Below are 15,174 nucleotides of genomic sequence, written 5' to 3' on the forward strand. Positions count from 1 at the left end.
ATAGAGGTATGAAGTGGAAATCAGGGGTCTTATAGCCTTCAGAGCTGAGAGCCCTAAACAGAGATTTACCCACATATTTATTAACAGCAAACCAGTAATTAGCATTGTTTCTATATATATGAAATTAACTAAAAGTGTCCCTTATGGGAAACCAAGGGATGGGCCAAATCGAAGGAATATGTTTGGCTAGTTAACTGCAGCAGGAGCATGTCCTTAAGGCACAGATCGCTCATGTTATTGTTTGTAGTTTAAGAATGCCTTTAAGTGGTTTTCTGCCCTGGGCGGGCCAGGTGTTCCTTGACCTCATTCCCGTAAATCCACAACCTTCCAGCTTGGGCGTTAGGGCCATTATGAACATGTTACAGTGCTGCAAATATTTTGTTTATGGCCAGTTTTGGGGCAAGTTTATGGACAGATTTTGGGGGGCCTGCTCCCAACAGACTACAGAACTGTGAGCCAATAAATCTCTCTTTTTTTTAATGAATCACCCAGCCCCAGGTCTCTATAGCAACACAAGGACTAACTAACACAATATTCATATCATGCTTGTATGTTTTATTTTAATTATAAAAATTGTAAATATATGCATAAACATAGGTAATATAACTGGACACCACATACCCATAATTTAAATTCAAAATTTTATCAAAAATTTGCCGAAACCACTTTATTTCTTTTGTATATTATTTTAAATCAAGGCCCAAATCTTATGTCACTTCATTTTACTACACTTTAGTAGGCATTTCTGAGCAATTTGTCCTTTTTTTTTTTTTTTAATAATTAAACACAATTCCATTAACAATACTTTTCTTAATACCTTATAATATGTAGTTCATATTCATGTTTCATTTACTTGTTATATCTTTTAAGTCTCTCCTAAATAAACAGCCCCTACTTGTATTATTATTATTATTATCATTATTATTATTATTATTATTATTATTGTTGAGACAGAATCTCACTCTGTCACCCAGGCTGTAGTGCAGTGGTACAATCTTGTCTCACTGCAACCTCCACCTCTCAGGTCCAAGCGATTCTCGTGCCTCAGCCTCCTGAGTAGCTGGAATTACAAGTACACACCACTATGCTAATTTTTGTGTTTTTAGTAAAGGGGGTTTTGCCATGTTAACCAGGCATATATCAGACTCCTGACCTCAAGTGATCTACCTGCCTTGGCCTCCCGAAGTGCTGAGATCACAGGCGTGAGCCACGATGTCTGGCCATCTACTTGTATTTTAATAATGCCATTGACTTTTTGAAGAAATTTGGTCATTCACCCTGTTGAATGTCCCACTCTCTACATTCTTTACTTGTATTGCCACTTAACTTGTTCTGTTGCTTTTGTATATCCTGTAAAATAAGATATTAACTCCAAAGGCTTAATTGGATTTAATTGTGTTCCTTTCCATTAGAATATTCATACATGGTCTATTTGAACTTCATATTATGTCATATCTAGAAGCACATATAATATCTGTTGTGAATAAATGAGTGGTTCAAGTAATGACAGCCTTGTGACTACATTAAATTTCATCAACTGTACATCTAGTGGTTTAATCCATGGATAATCTTACCTTGAATCAACAAATTATTTAAAGGTTGAAAAACAGTGATTTTCTGGTACAATATTTACTTGTAAAACTGTTAATTAAAATTTATCTATAATGATTATTTTCTCTCATGAACTAGTCATATATTTAATCTGAAATACAACTCATACAAAAAATGTGAGAAATTTCTAATTATTTTTCAAACAATGAGACTAATTACATCAACAGGTATCCAATTTATTCTGGTTTTATTCCCACTCTCTGCCTCTCATAACATTAAGAACTCATTTTTGTAAATATATATATTTCAATCAGTCCAACTGGAGAAGTATTTTTTAAAGTTCAGTGGGATCCCTTTTATATTGTTTTTGTGTTCTTTTGATAAAGCCAAAATATTTTTAATAACTTCTTTAATATTTTATGTCACAAAACATCCTAAGTTCCTTACTGTCAACATTCTGTACATGACTTAGAATCAGCAACTTCTTTCAAGAAACCCGGTTTTCTTTCTGTTTGCTTTTTCATGGATAGTGATATTTTGTAATCATTATTTAAGAATAAGATAATCATTGCTCTTTGGATTTTTTATTGTTTAGCAGTTTATAAGAATGCCACATACTTAGCAGTTTATAAGTATTTGTGCCTGTGTGTGCATTCATAAGTTTGTATTATAATACTAAAAATAATGTTTACATTATTTCCAATTAATAACATTACAGTGTTTGTAATGTAACTTCTTAGATTATTATAGTTTTCTGCATAGTTTTCTGTTTTACCAAAAATCTTGTAGCTAACAACATAAATGTATTGTTAATCTATCATGTATATATGTATAAATACTAATATGTATTTATGTAAAATTGTTTGAAAATAATAGCATTATCACTAATAACAATACAAAGAAAGAATAAAACTTCAAATTCATTTCTATTATTTGTTTTTAGAATATGTCACTCCAAGTAGAAATAATCAAAATGCTGTGTTCTACAGTAAGGTAAAATAAATTCCTCTTTGTGTAGTATGTTAGACAGAATAACAGAGTCTCAAAGATGTCTGTATTGTAATTCTAATAACTTGTGAATATATTACCTTACATTGTGAAATGGAATTAAAGTAGCAATTAAAATTAAGGTTGATAAGCAGTCAACATTAAAAACTTTGAAATTGGGAGATATTCTGTATTATGTGGATGGTCCCAATGCAATCCTATGAGTTCTTAGAATAAGAAGAGGGTGCAGAACACTGGGTAGAAACATGTGTGATGAGCAGAACTCAACTGAAGTTGAAGATGGGTGAATGAGTCCATATGTCAAAAAATCTGACACTTCTAGATACTGGAAACAGCCCTCTGGTACAGACAGCAAAAAACACAAGAGACTTTATTCTTATCACTGCAAGGAAGTGAATTTGGCTAACAACAAAAATAATCAGGCCAAGAATTATATCTTAAACACTTCAGAGAGGAACAAAACATGCTGTCATCTTGACTTTATTCTAGTGATACCTATACTAGACTTCAGAACTATAGAACTATAAAATAATGAATTTGTGCTGTTTTAAACCAGTAATTTATTACAACAGAACCAGAAAACTAATACATGTGGCTGTATCAAAAGCTTATGTACAGTTAAATTTTAGTTTTTAAATTTTATTTTTAAAATATTAAATATTTGTTTTCAATGCTAAATTTAGAGTAAAAGTACAATAGATAAAATATTATAGTTCTAGTTTCTTCCATTTTTTCCTGTCTCTTCTGTAAGTAAAGCTTTTTATGTTGTGTTTTTTAATAAACAATGATAGGCATATGTGCGTGCATCATTTGTCTGTCAATCTATGTTTTTGTCTGCTTGTTCCTTGTACAACCATATAAGCTTTTCAAAGATCTGTTTGTTTTCCATGTTCTCATTCTGATAAATCTAAATTAGGACTTGATTTCCTTTTTTTTTTTTTTTTTTCTAAGACAAAATCTCACTCTGCCACCTAGGCTGGTGTGGAGTGGCACAATCTTGGCTCACTGCAACTGCCACTTCCCTGGTTCAAGTGATTCTTATGACTCAGTCTCCCATGTAGCTGGGACTACAAGTACGTGCCACCATGCCCAGCTAATTTTTTTTTTTTTTTTTGTATTTTTAGTACGCATAGGGTTTCACCAAGTTGGTCAGGCTGGTCTCGAACTCCTGACCTCAGGTGATCTGCCCACCTCAGCCTCTCAAAATGCTGGGATTACAGGTGTGAGTCACCATACCTGGCCAACTTGATTTCTTTTTAATATTCTACCAACTGGCTCTGCCGTTTATCTTAATCAGTCTTTCATAAGTTTAATGTTGATGCCTCTCTGTGTTGCATGCTTTGATAATTTCTGATCTTTTAGTTAACTAATAAGCTTCCCAACCCTGTCTAATCTGATTATTTAGCCAATTGATTGCGTTTTTATTTTAATTGTTTCTTTAACTTTGAGAGGTTTTATGTCTGTTTTCCAATCAACTTGATTTTTTTTTTTTTTACAGTTACTTTCACTTGACATATATTCAGTTCTCTCTATTGCATTATGAAACATTAAGCACAGTTATTTTATTTGCTATATCTGATTATGGCAATACAGAAAGATGTATGAGTCTTATCATATAGTTTCTTCTGATTTTACTCTAACTTATTACATTTCTTTGTGTGTTTGTGATATTTTGACTGTGAGATTTTCATCTATATAAACGTTTTGCTGCTTGAATTGAAGCTGTATTCTTTCTAATTAGATTTGCATTTTCTTCTGCCAGACACTTAAGGATATTATCGATTTGGCATCATTTTATATTACATATTCTGTTTGTGGTCTTCCATGACACAATAGTATGCACTTGGGCCTAAAACTTACGGGTAGCTGGTTTTGATTTGCAAATTCTAAGTTATATTTTTGTTTGTTTCTTTTTCTTCATCAATACCAAGATAAACAAAAGTGCTTTTTCTTACTTCCCTTTTGGGAGTATGTTTTTTCCTTGTTAATCTTTACACTGAGTGTGTAGTTATCGTAATATAGTCCATCTCACACAATACATAAGTTTTAAAAGTGAAATTTAAATTTTTCCAGTTTATTTTATAGAGAAAGTCAGTTTTAATACTCTTAAAGTTGGGATTTTCTCCTGTTTTACCTCCTCCTGCTAACGTCCTCTTTCTCCTCCTCTTAATTCTGCTCCATCTTGTTCATCTATTTCATATCCATAGAGTCTTTCCTTGGCAGCTTCAAGGCACAACATATTTTATAAGATTCAGATTAGCTACCTGTTGCAGAATTGCTCCTGGGTGTGGACACAATCTGTATTAGTCTATTCTCAAATTTCTATAAGGAACTACCTGAGATTTGGTAATTTATAAAGAAAAGAGGTTTAATTGGCTCATGGTTCTGCAGGCTACATAGGCTTTTCCTTCTAGGGAGGTCTTGGGAAGACTACAATCATGGCAGAAGGTGAAGAGAAATCTGGCACATCTTACATGGTCAGAGCAGGAGGAAGAGAGTAAACGGGGAGGTGCTACAAACTTTTAAGCAACTGGATCTTGTGAAAACTCACTCATATCATGAGAACAGTAAAGGAGATATCCACCCCCATGATCTAATCACTTCCCACCAGGCCCCTCCTTCAACATTGAGGATGACAGTTCAATATAAGACATGGGCTGGGACACAAATCCAAACCGAATCACTCTGTACCAGACCTCTCCCGAATCTCATGTTCTTCTCACATTTCAAAATTCATTCAAGCCTTCTCAATAGCCACCCAAGTCTTAACTAATTTCAACATTAACTCAAAAGACAACAGTCCAAAGTCACATCTGAGACAAGGCAAGTCCCTTCTATTTGTGAGCCTGTGAAATCAAAACTAGTTAGTGACTTCCAACATATCATGGGGGTACAGACATTGGCCAAATATTATTGTTCCAAAAGGGAGAAATCAGCCAAAACTAAGGGGTTACAGGCACCATGAAAGTCTGAAACCCAGTCATTAAAACTTAAAGTTCCAAAATAATCTCTTTGACTTCATGCTTCACATCCAGGAAACACTGATGCAAGGGGTGGACTTCTAAGACCTTGGGCAGTTCCACCACTGTGGCTCTGCAGGGTACAGCCCCTGCAGCTGCTTTCAGCAGCTGGTGTCCTGGTGTTGAGTGATTGAGGCTTTTCCAGGTGCATGATGCAAGATGTTGGTGAATCTATCACTCTGGGGTCAGAATGATGGTGGCCCTCTTCTCATAGCTCCATTAGGCAGTTCCCTAGTGTGGATTCTGTGTGGGGACTACAATCCCACATTTTCCCTCCATGCTGCCCTAGTAGAGGTTCTCCATGAGTGCTCCACCCCTGCAGCAGACTTCTGCCTGGACATCCAGGTGTTTCCACACATCCTTTGAAATCTAGGTGGAGGTTCCCAAGCCTCAATTCTCACAATCTGCATGCCCACAGACCTTAATACTACCTGGAAGACACTAGGGCTTACGGCCTGCATCCTCTGAAGCAAATGTTTTAGCTGTACTTTGGTCCATTTTAGCCATGGCTAGAGCTGGAGTGGTTGTGATGCAGGGTGCCATGTCCCTAGGCTGCACAGAGAAACTGGTCCTCGGGACTGGCCCAAAAAATCATTCTTCCCTCCTATGCCTCCAGGCCTTTGATGGCAGGGGCTGCTGTAAAGGTATTTGAAATGTCTTTGAGGAATTTTTCCCATTGTCTTGCCTATCAACATTTGACTCCTCTTTACTTATGCAAATTTCTGCAGCTGGCTTAAATTCCTCCCCAGAAAATGTTTTTTTTCTTTTCTACCACATGGTCAGGCTTCAAGCAGCTCATTTTTCTTATCAGACTTAAGTGCTGGTAAGCAAATAACCCTGTTTATATAAAACCACTGTGAAGCACTGCTGTTGGCATGTGGTTTTTTGTTTTGTTTTGTTTTTTTGTTTTAATTGTATTTGTAGAGTTTGTGGGAATTAAACTTTTCATTACAGGTTTACCTTGTCTGAAACAAGTTTTTGATTTTTTTTTTTCCAATTTGAATTATTTACCATACATATAACCCATTAGGCTTAATGATTTTTGCTTGTTTCTATTGCAGAATTCTTCTTCTCTGTGGGCAATTTATTCTCTTTTCATCTCAGCTGATACAAGTCATTGGTTGCCCACACCAATTTTATCTTGCATAAATTCTCAGGCGATTAAGCTTTGCATCTCTAGAGTTTAAGAATACCGATGGAAGCAAAGCTTCTCTGAGGGTTATCTTTACCCTTATTTGACAAATAGTGGTTAAAGTGATTTACTTCTCTAAAGGGGTCACTTTGGGGGAATTTAGACATGTCCTTTGACCCCTAGAACTGAATTGAAGACTGCAAAGGAATTACATTTTGTGGCTCTGGTAAATTTGGAGCACTTGGCTCACTGTCTTGGTGAGCTTCACATGGATTAAGGTGTTGTTGTCTGGTTCACTCACAGCAGGTGCTGCCCTCCGAAGGCCTTGATGGCCCTGCCTCCATCCTAAGGTCCCTGATCCCACTTCTTCTTCTACTTCCTGGTAAAGCTTCTGTGACCTAACCTCATTTTCATCCAGTTGCTTAAGTTTTTGCCAAGGTTACAATCGATCACCAGGTGATTATGGAGTCATAGGGGACTAATTTATTTTTTTAAATAGACAAACAAACAATATTTTAGTTCCATCTTCCTCTTCACTGCCTCTGTTTCCAGAAGTACTTTTTTTTTTTTTTTAATTAGATTTACATATGTGAAGTTTTGCTGTTTTATCAGCTTTTTCTATCAATAACTTATGACTCATCTTTCTTGGGCATGTTAAACAAGTTGTAACTTATTCTTACTTGATTTAGTTTCCACATTTTTTTAATATCATTTTTTAAAATTCTCATATATATACACACATATATATTTTTGGGGTACATGTGGTATTTTGATAAAGTTCATATAATGTGTAAAGATTAAATTAGGTAATTGGGATATCCATTATCTTAAATAGTTTTCTTTATGCTAGGAACATTAAAATTATTCTTTTCAAGCTATTTTAGAAATGCATAATAGATTATTGTTAACTATAGTCACCCTACTGGTCTTTCTGATACAACCCTCTACTGGTGACACTTATGGTGTGCTAAGCATTCTTCCGCGCACTTGGGATACCAAAGTTAAGAGATATATTTCTGTCATAATAGTCTTACATCTCTAATCAAAGTAGTGCATTATGTATAGCAATATATTAGGAAGATATATCAAAGTAGGATGACCCTCAATCATGTGTTGGTGTGGGGCATTAGATACAGCATTGAGAGGAAGTCTTTTTGAGGTTACTATTTGATCTGAGATTTAAGAGATAATATGAATGGCAAAACAAATTTCGGAAGATTATTTGAAGCCATGAAATTATCAAATTAAAAGTCTCTATGGTAGGAATATGCTCAGTATAGTCAGCAACAGGGAAAATTAAATAAAAAATAAAGGAAGGAAGAAAAGGAGAAAAAAGGAAAAAATGATAAGACTATGGTGAGAAGAATATGTTATGTTAAGAAAACAATAGCAAGCGATAAGTCAGATCAGTACACAGAACCTCCACCATGTGTAGTTTTGTAAGTCATGGATGTCAGTCAGAGCCTAACCAGAAAAACAGAAACCACTCTGTGTATATCAAACGATGGGATTGAATTACAGGAATTTTAATCATTAACTAATTAGTTAAGCAAACTTGAGACTAGGAAGCAATCTAGACATCAACAACAGGAGGGAGTCACTATCCCAAGGATGTGGAGCAAAGATGAAGAAGCTATATTATCTGATCTGACTATTACTATTTCCAGGCTGTAGCTGGATTTATCCAGGTTTTAACAAAGAAAGGAAAGGGCAGTGCTGCTTCAAGAGAGGCTTCCTGAAGTAGAGGGGAACAAAGAAGTATTTTGGCTTCTCCCTGCAGTGCACACTCAAAGCTTCTCTTAGGGTCTCCCATTGGCCAGAGTCAACTAGCTGGCAGTTTATGTAATAGTCCATCGACAGAACCTGCAAGAACTAGCTCTGCTTTCTTCCTCCTCACTCCTTTTCTCTACTCACACACACACTCACACATACACACTCTCTCTCACACACACGTGCACCACAGCACATCACACCACACACACACCACACCACAAAGAGACAGTACCTATATCACACATATAAATATAGAGAGCGAAAGAGAGAGAAATAGTGTGATATTTTTGTACTTTATTTATGTTTATTTTTTATCTCTATTGATCGAATACAACCCCCTCAATAGGCTAGCTAACCAAATGTGTTCTACCTTTCTTCTCATCTCTTAACAGTTAAATAATCAAAGCACTGCTGACAGACACCAATGTTAATGAAAACACTAGAGCTAACCCAGATTGTTTAGTTGTTAAACAGCAAAAATTGTTCCCTGTACTTAAAACACATATATTTTTTTCTCACCAGGAAACCTATGATTTCATGGAATTTATAATTAAAAATTCTCAAACAGTAAAACAATGGTAATTATCAAATTATTAAATAATAATTATCAAACAATAATGATAATTGTTTTCAAAATTATTAGAGGGTATAAACTATTATGTTTAATGTAGTTCTTACTTACCAATAATTTAGTGGTTCCTAGTTTCAAGTATGAATTTACCTTTAATTGTATGATAGTAGAAATGAATTTCTATACTATTTTTATAGATCAATAAGATTCATGCATTTATCATTTATAAGACCACAAAGGATACCTAAAACAATTTTCACTTTTAATTTTTTTATAATACAGTGGAAGGGCTCTTTTTAATCTCATCACTTTGTATCAGTCAAAATAAACTAAATCCTAATCTACCTGGTTTAATTAACACATACCTTTTGACTAACACAAGAAAAAGGGTCATGGTACAACAGCTATTGAGTTGGTTAATCAGTGCAATGGGTCAACAAGATTATAAAGTAGCAAGTATATCCTTCCACCTTTCGCTCTACCATGCTCATCAGTGCTACTGACTTTAAATTTTTATTAACTTCACTTATGTGTGCAAGATTACTGCCAGATTTCTTAGCAACTTACCTGGGGGGTGGGGGGGTGGGGGCAAGATGTGGAAATGTATCTAGAAGGATACCATAGTAGAACACCCAGCGTGTATCCAGACCATATGTGTCTCATTTTTAAAACAGGCAACATTTTGAGAACCCTGAGCCAGTTTTCCTTGTAAGTCATTAACTAGAATGTCATCAAACGCCCAAGAAAAAAGCAATAATTGATGAGAGTAATAGGATCACTATGCTTGTCTTATAATAATTAAATTTATCCCGACCAGACTTTAATGACATCCTCTAAAGAGGGTTTATTAAATATAAATGACTTTTATTATTTTTAATAAGGAACACAGGGGAGGGGAGGGATGGAGTGACTTAGAATTGGTTAGACTGTGTTACGGTAAGAAGCCACCTGAAACATCTCAGCAGTGAAGTTTGTCTCTTTCTTATGTGACATGTCAATACATGGGCCTCTGTTTATCTTGGACTGTCACCAATGAGGGCCAAGAATATTAAATCTTATCAAATGCTTCCATAATCATAGCAGCAGAAAAAAATGAAATGGAAACCATGCACTGGACATTAAAGTTTCTGGCTAGAAGTGACACATGCCATTTTCATGGACAGTCTGAGTTTAACACGGTAGCGATGTATATTCCTCCTATTGAAGGGGGAATGGAATATTAGTGAAGAATATACAGTTTATAAAAGTGCATACCTCTGGTCTCCAAATATTTGGTTCCTTCCCCCTCCCACCGACCGATTATAATCCCTACATCTTCATTCCCTATAACCATGATTCCATCTAGGTGGAATGCTTTATTCTAAAAGCATATGATATAAGGGTAGATAGAGTAATTTGTTCAGGTTTGGGAGTGAATTTTGGATACATAATTCTATAAGAGAAAAAGCAAAGCTATTTGCTCCACCCCACACTTTTAATAAACAAGAGCGGGACCAGGATAAGATAATCACAATTAACAAACCCATTCTCAAAGAAGGAATGGAAGGCACACAGTATTCCTCTGTTTATAAAAATACTAAAATTTTGTTGTTCAGAATTTTGTTGTCCCGTAATCCACCTTCAGTAATAGGAAATGCTCCTTGATTAAAGTCTAATATCACTACCTGGAAATATTTTTCCCACTCTTTTTTTTTTTTTTTTTTTTTTTTTTTTTTTCCTGCCATTCTTAGCTCCACCCTCTGGAAGTTTTCTTTGTTTCACTTTCTGTCTGGGTTATATCTGAAGAAAGCACTGGATAATTCACTCTTGTTGGTGGTCAAACAGCTCCTTTTCTTTCCTCTTATCATAGAAAGTTTGGGACCCAAAAATTGTTTTAGAAATCAAATGGTCAGTCTGTTAGTCCAAGAGCTGGCTCTTTTCTTTTTCTTTCTTGTTTTTTATTTTTTTAGACGGAGTCTCGCTCTTTCTCCCAGGCTGGAGTGCAGTGGCGCAATCTCGGCTCACTGCAAGCTCCGCCTCCCGGGTTCACGCCATTCTCCTGCCTCAGCCTCCCGGGTAGATGGGACTACAGGCGCCCGCCACTGCACCCGGCTAATTTTTTGTATTTTTAGTAGAGAGGAGGTTTCACCGTGTAAGCCAGGATGGTCTCGCTATCCTGACCTCGTGATCCGCCCGTCTCGGCCTCCCAAATTGCTGGGATTACAGGTATGAGCCACCGCGCCTGGCCTGAGCTCGCTCTTTTCAATGTACAGTCTCACTCATTTTGTAGCCTTTACAAAATTATTTCAATAAGGTTTATGTTCCAAAATTCCTACTACCAATGCTCTGGAAGATAGGCCTTTCTCTCTAAACGTATATTCAGATAACTTGAGATTACGTAGCTTCCTCAGAAGAGGCAAGTTTTCATAAGGCATTTTTGTCTAATTGAAAGTATTTATTTTTTTATGATATTCTAATCATGTGTAAAATGGGCATGGCATAATTTAGTCTTTACCACAAGACTGAGTTTGGTATGCCTTTAATATTTAATAAATTTCTCAATGTTATTTTTTATTGATTGTGAGATAAAATTAGTTGCTTCTCCTCTTACAAGAATTTTTGCTCATCTAAAATGTGCTCCTTTCATTCCTTTCACTGTTCTGTTTCCTACACTTCATTTTAAGTTATGCACTTAATAGATACACTGTTTACCTTCCAAATTACATAGCACATCGGCTTTACTACATTAAAACCATAGAATAACATGAATTGTCCTCCTTCTATCCTCCAATAACAGTTTCCTCATTACCTTCTACTTTTCTCCGAAGCCAGTTCTATTTTCTTTGGTTTACATGTTTAGATTAAGGTAAAAAAGATTTACGATATTAATTTATGCCCATATAAACTAGATTATATGTGCAAAAATATCAGGGGCTGAAAAAAAAAAAAAAAAAAGTTTGTCTCTTTCTCGTATTGGAGATTTATTGCAGTTTGGCCATTGTTCTGATCTGTCTAATGCCTTTCTTTCTGGACCCAGGCTGACAAAACAGCCTTTATCTGAAGAATTGTCATTATCATGGCAGAGAGAAAGGAGAAAACATCAAAGCATTTGCTGGCTTTCACAGCTTCTTCCTGAAAGTGCATATTTTATTTTTACTTACATTTCAATGGAAAAGCAAATCATGGACATTCCAGAGTTCAGCAAAGTGAAAATATATAATAATCCTCATGGAGTGGCAGCAATAATGGTGACTATACATTCAATTAACTATCTCAAGGATATGCTTTTTAAAATACACTTTATTTTTTAGAGTAGTATTGGGCTCACAGCAAAACTCAGAAAAACACACAGAAATTTTATATATACCACCTGCCCCTACACACGCATACCCTCCCGCAATATCAACATTTCCCACCGGAGTGGCGTATTCATTGCAACTGATGAACCTACCCTGATAATTCATTATACCCCTAAATCTACAGTTTACATTATTACATTAGGGTTCACTAATGTGATATTAATTTTGATTAATATACTTTTCCTGTTTCCGTAGAAAAGACAGCTTGAAGCAAAATCGTATCTGTTAGCACTTCATTGAATAATACAGTCCCAAAGAAGCAGGAGGAGAGGATGAAGAAAATAAAGCCAGGAAATGGTGAACACAGAATATAGCTTTGTAACAAGTTTGATCTCATTGGAGGTCTTTAAGGAGGCAGTATTATCTTTTGCTTCTTGAAATAGTCCATGGATTATGGAGACAAAAATAAGAACCTATACACTGCTACCAATTCTCCATTGGTCAGGACCCATTGGGTCATAAGTCCCCTGCACCTCTAGAAGTTCTAGTCTGGTTTTCCTAACATCTGACTGTAAACTGATATCTAAATACGACAGTAGAGGCCTCCATAGTGAAAGCCATAGAATTTATGTCTGTTCAGGTGAGCTATATGAATGAATGTCTGCCAAGAGTCTACCATCAAGCCCCTCTATTCAGCATCACAAGAAAACTTCAGAGTAGATGACAAGAAACCTACTGTAAGAAGCGTGCAGTAAGGTTCTGTTGAAGTTTGCCTTAAGTAAAATGACAGAGAGAAAAAAAAAAACCCAATAGATTCTAAATCAAAGGTCACAAATTCACTTAAATTTGCCAAAATAAATAGAAATTTGTAATATACCATACACAGAAATCTTATAAAATCCAAATCAGGAAGTTTAGCCAGGCCAAATGGAAAATGGAAAATCAGGCAACTAATTATTTCGTCTTAGCTGCTCTATAGTTTATTATTTTTGTGTTTTCCTATACAACTGATGCACACTTCTCTTTGAAGGCCAGTGTTACTCATCAAGCCTCTTTGTTGCTACTTCTTCAAAACTAACTTGAAAATAGCTTTGGTTTTCAGACTTCTCAATTCTCTTTGATCTGACAGGTCACTACAGCAATCCAGTCCAAATATCATTGGTCGTTCACTGGTTGATCCAGTTACAAATTCCAGAGCAAGAATTCTGCTTTCACCAGGTTTCTGCCCTTGGTTATTAATTTGTACAAAGGAAAAAAACAAAGAGTGAAGTTATGTTTAATAAATATACACACTTATGACCATCTTGAAAATTCTAAGTCTCTGGGTGTACTAGTTTTTTTTTAAGACCATGGGAAGGGCAAAGTCTCATAGAAAGGAGAAAATTTGTACATCATAATTACATTTATATACATTGAAGTTTCACATAAAATATTTTAATGAACAAAACATTTTGTTAAGAAAGATAGTTTAAGATATTAAATATGGACTGAAGTTGTTATTATTATTTGATTTTCAGTAGAGAGAGGGTTTGACTATGTTTGCCAGGCTATTCTCAAGCTCTTGACCTCAAGTGATCTGCTCACGTTGGCCTCCCAAAGAGCTGAGATTACAGGTGTGAATCACTGCTCCTGGCCTATTTTTGTTAAATTTAGTTTTATGAGAACCATGGGTTGGAGATTTCTGAAACAATTATTTGAGCTGTAATCCCAGCACTTTGAGAGGCTGAGGCAGTAGGATCATGAGGTCAGGAAATCAAGGCCATCCTGGCTAACAGAGTGAAACCCCGTCTTCACTAAAAGTAGAAAAAAATTAGCCGAGTGTGGTGGTGGGCGCCTGTAGTCCCAGCTACTTAGGAGCCTGAGGCAGGAGGAAGATGTGAACCTAGGAGGTGGAGCTTGCAGTGAGCCGAGATTGTGCCACTGCACTCCAGCCTGGGTGACAGAGTGAGACTCCGTCTCAAAAAAGAAAAAAAAAAAAAAAAAAAAAAAGAGAGAGAGAGAGAATTGAGGAGCAAAGAGAGATGGATATCATTCTCAGTGATTTTAATTATCCAGATAGTTGACTAATACTAGATTGGCTTATGATTCAATATTTGGAAGTAGAATATTGTAAATGTAGTTAGAAGAAAAGCATGTTTCTTTTCTTTTCTTTTTTTTTTTTATTCCAGAAATATTTTGAAAGTGTGAACAAGAGGATTCCTGTTTAAATGGGATATTTAATATGAGAAAAAGAGAGTAGTCAAAGATAACTTAGAGATTCTAGGTTAAAAAAAAAAAAGAAAGAAAGAAAGAAAGAAAGAAACAGAAAAGCAGGTTTGGAGGGAAGGACCAATATTTTAATTAAAGTCATGTTTGTTACACATTCAGTGTAGACATCAGTTGCAGATGCTGTATATGTGAGTCTGGGATTCATGAAATTGGTCCAGGCTTAAGTGATAAATTTGCAGATTATCACCATGGAGGTGGCATATTTGAAATAATGAAACAAACTTGACAGCAATAATTGTAGTGAGAAAAGAGAAGAAGGCAAAAAACTGAATCCTGGGTGCTTTAATATTTAGAATTTAGAGAGATAAGAATAAAACAGTGTGTACACTTGTAATAAATGAAAGAGAAATACTGAAATGCTGTGTTAGAAGCTAAGAGAAGACAGTGATTCAAGGAGGAAGAAGTGACGTGCAATGCTAAATGTTGCTAAAAGTTTGAGTAAGCTTCAAACTGAAAAGAAGCTATGAATTTTCCAATGTGGAGGGTTTTTTTTTGTTGTTGTGGTTATCCTAACAAAAACATTGTGTGGTAGAATGACCATGGGGTGAATACTAGGTAGGCTTGAATTAAGAG

Source organism: Chlorocebus sabaeus, chromosome 7 (genome assembly GCF_047675955.1).
Source record: "Chlorocebus sabaeus isolate Y175 chromosome 7, mChlSab1.0.hap1, whole genome shotgun sequence".
In the NCBI taxonomy this organism is placed as follows: Eukaryota; Metazoa; Chordata; class Mammalia; order Primates; family Cercopithecidae; genus Chlorocebus; species Chlorocebus sabaeus.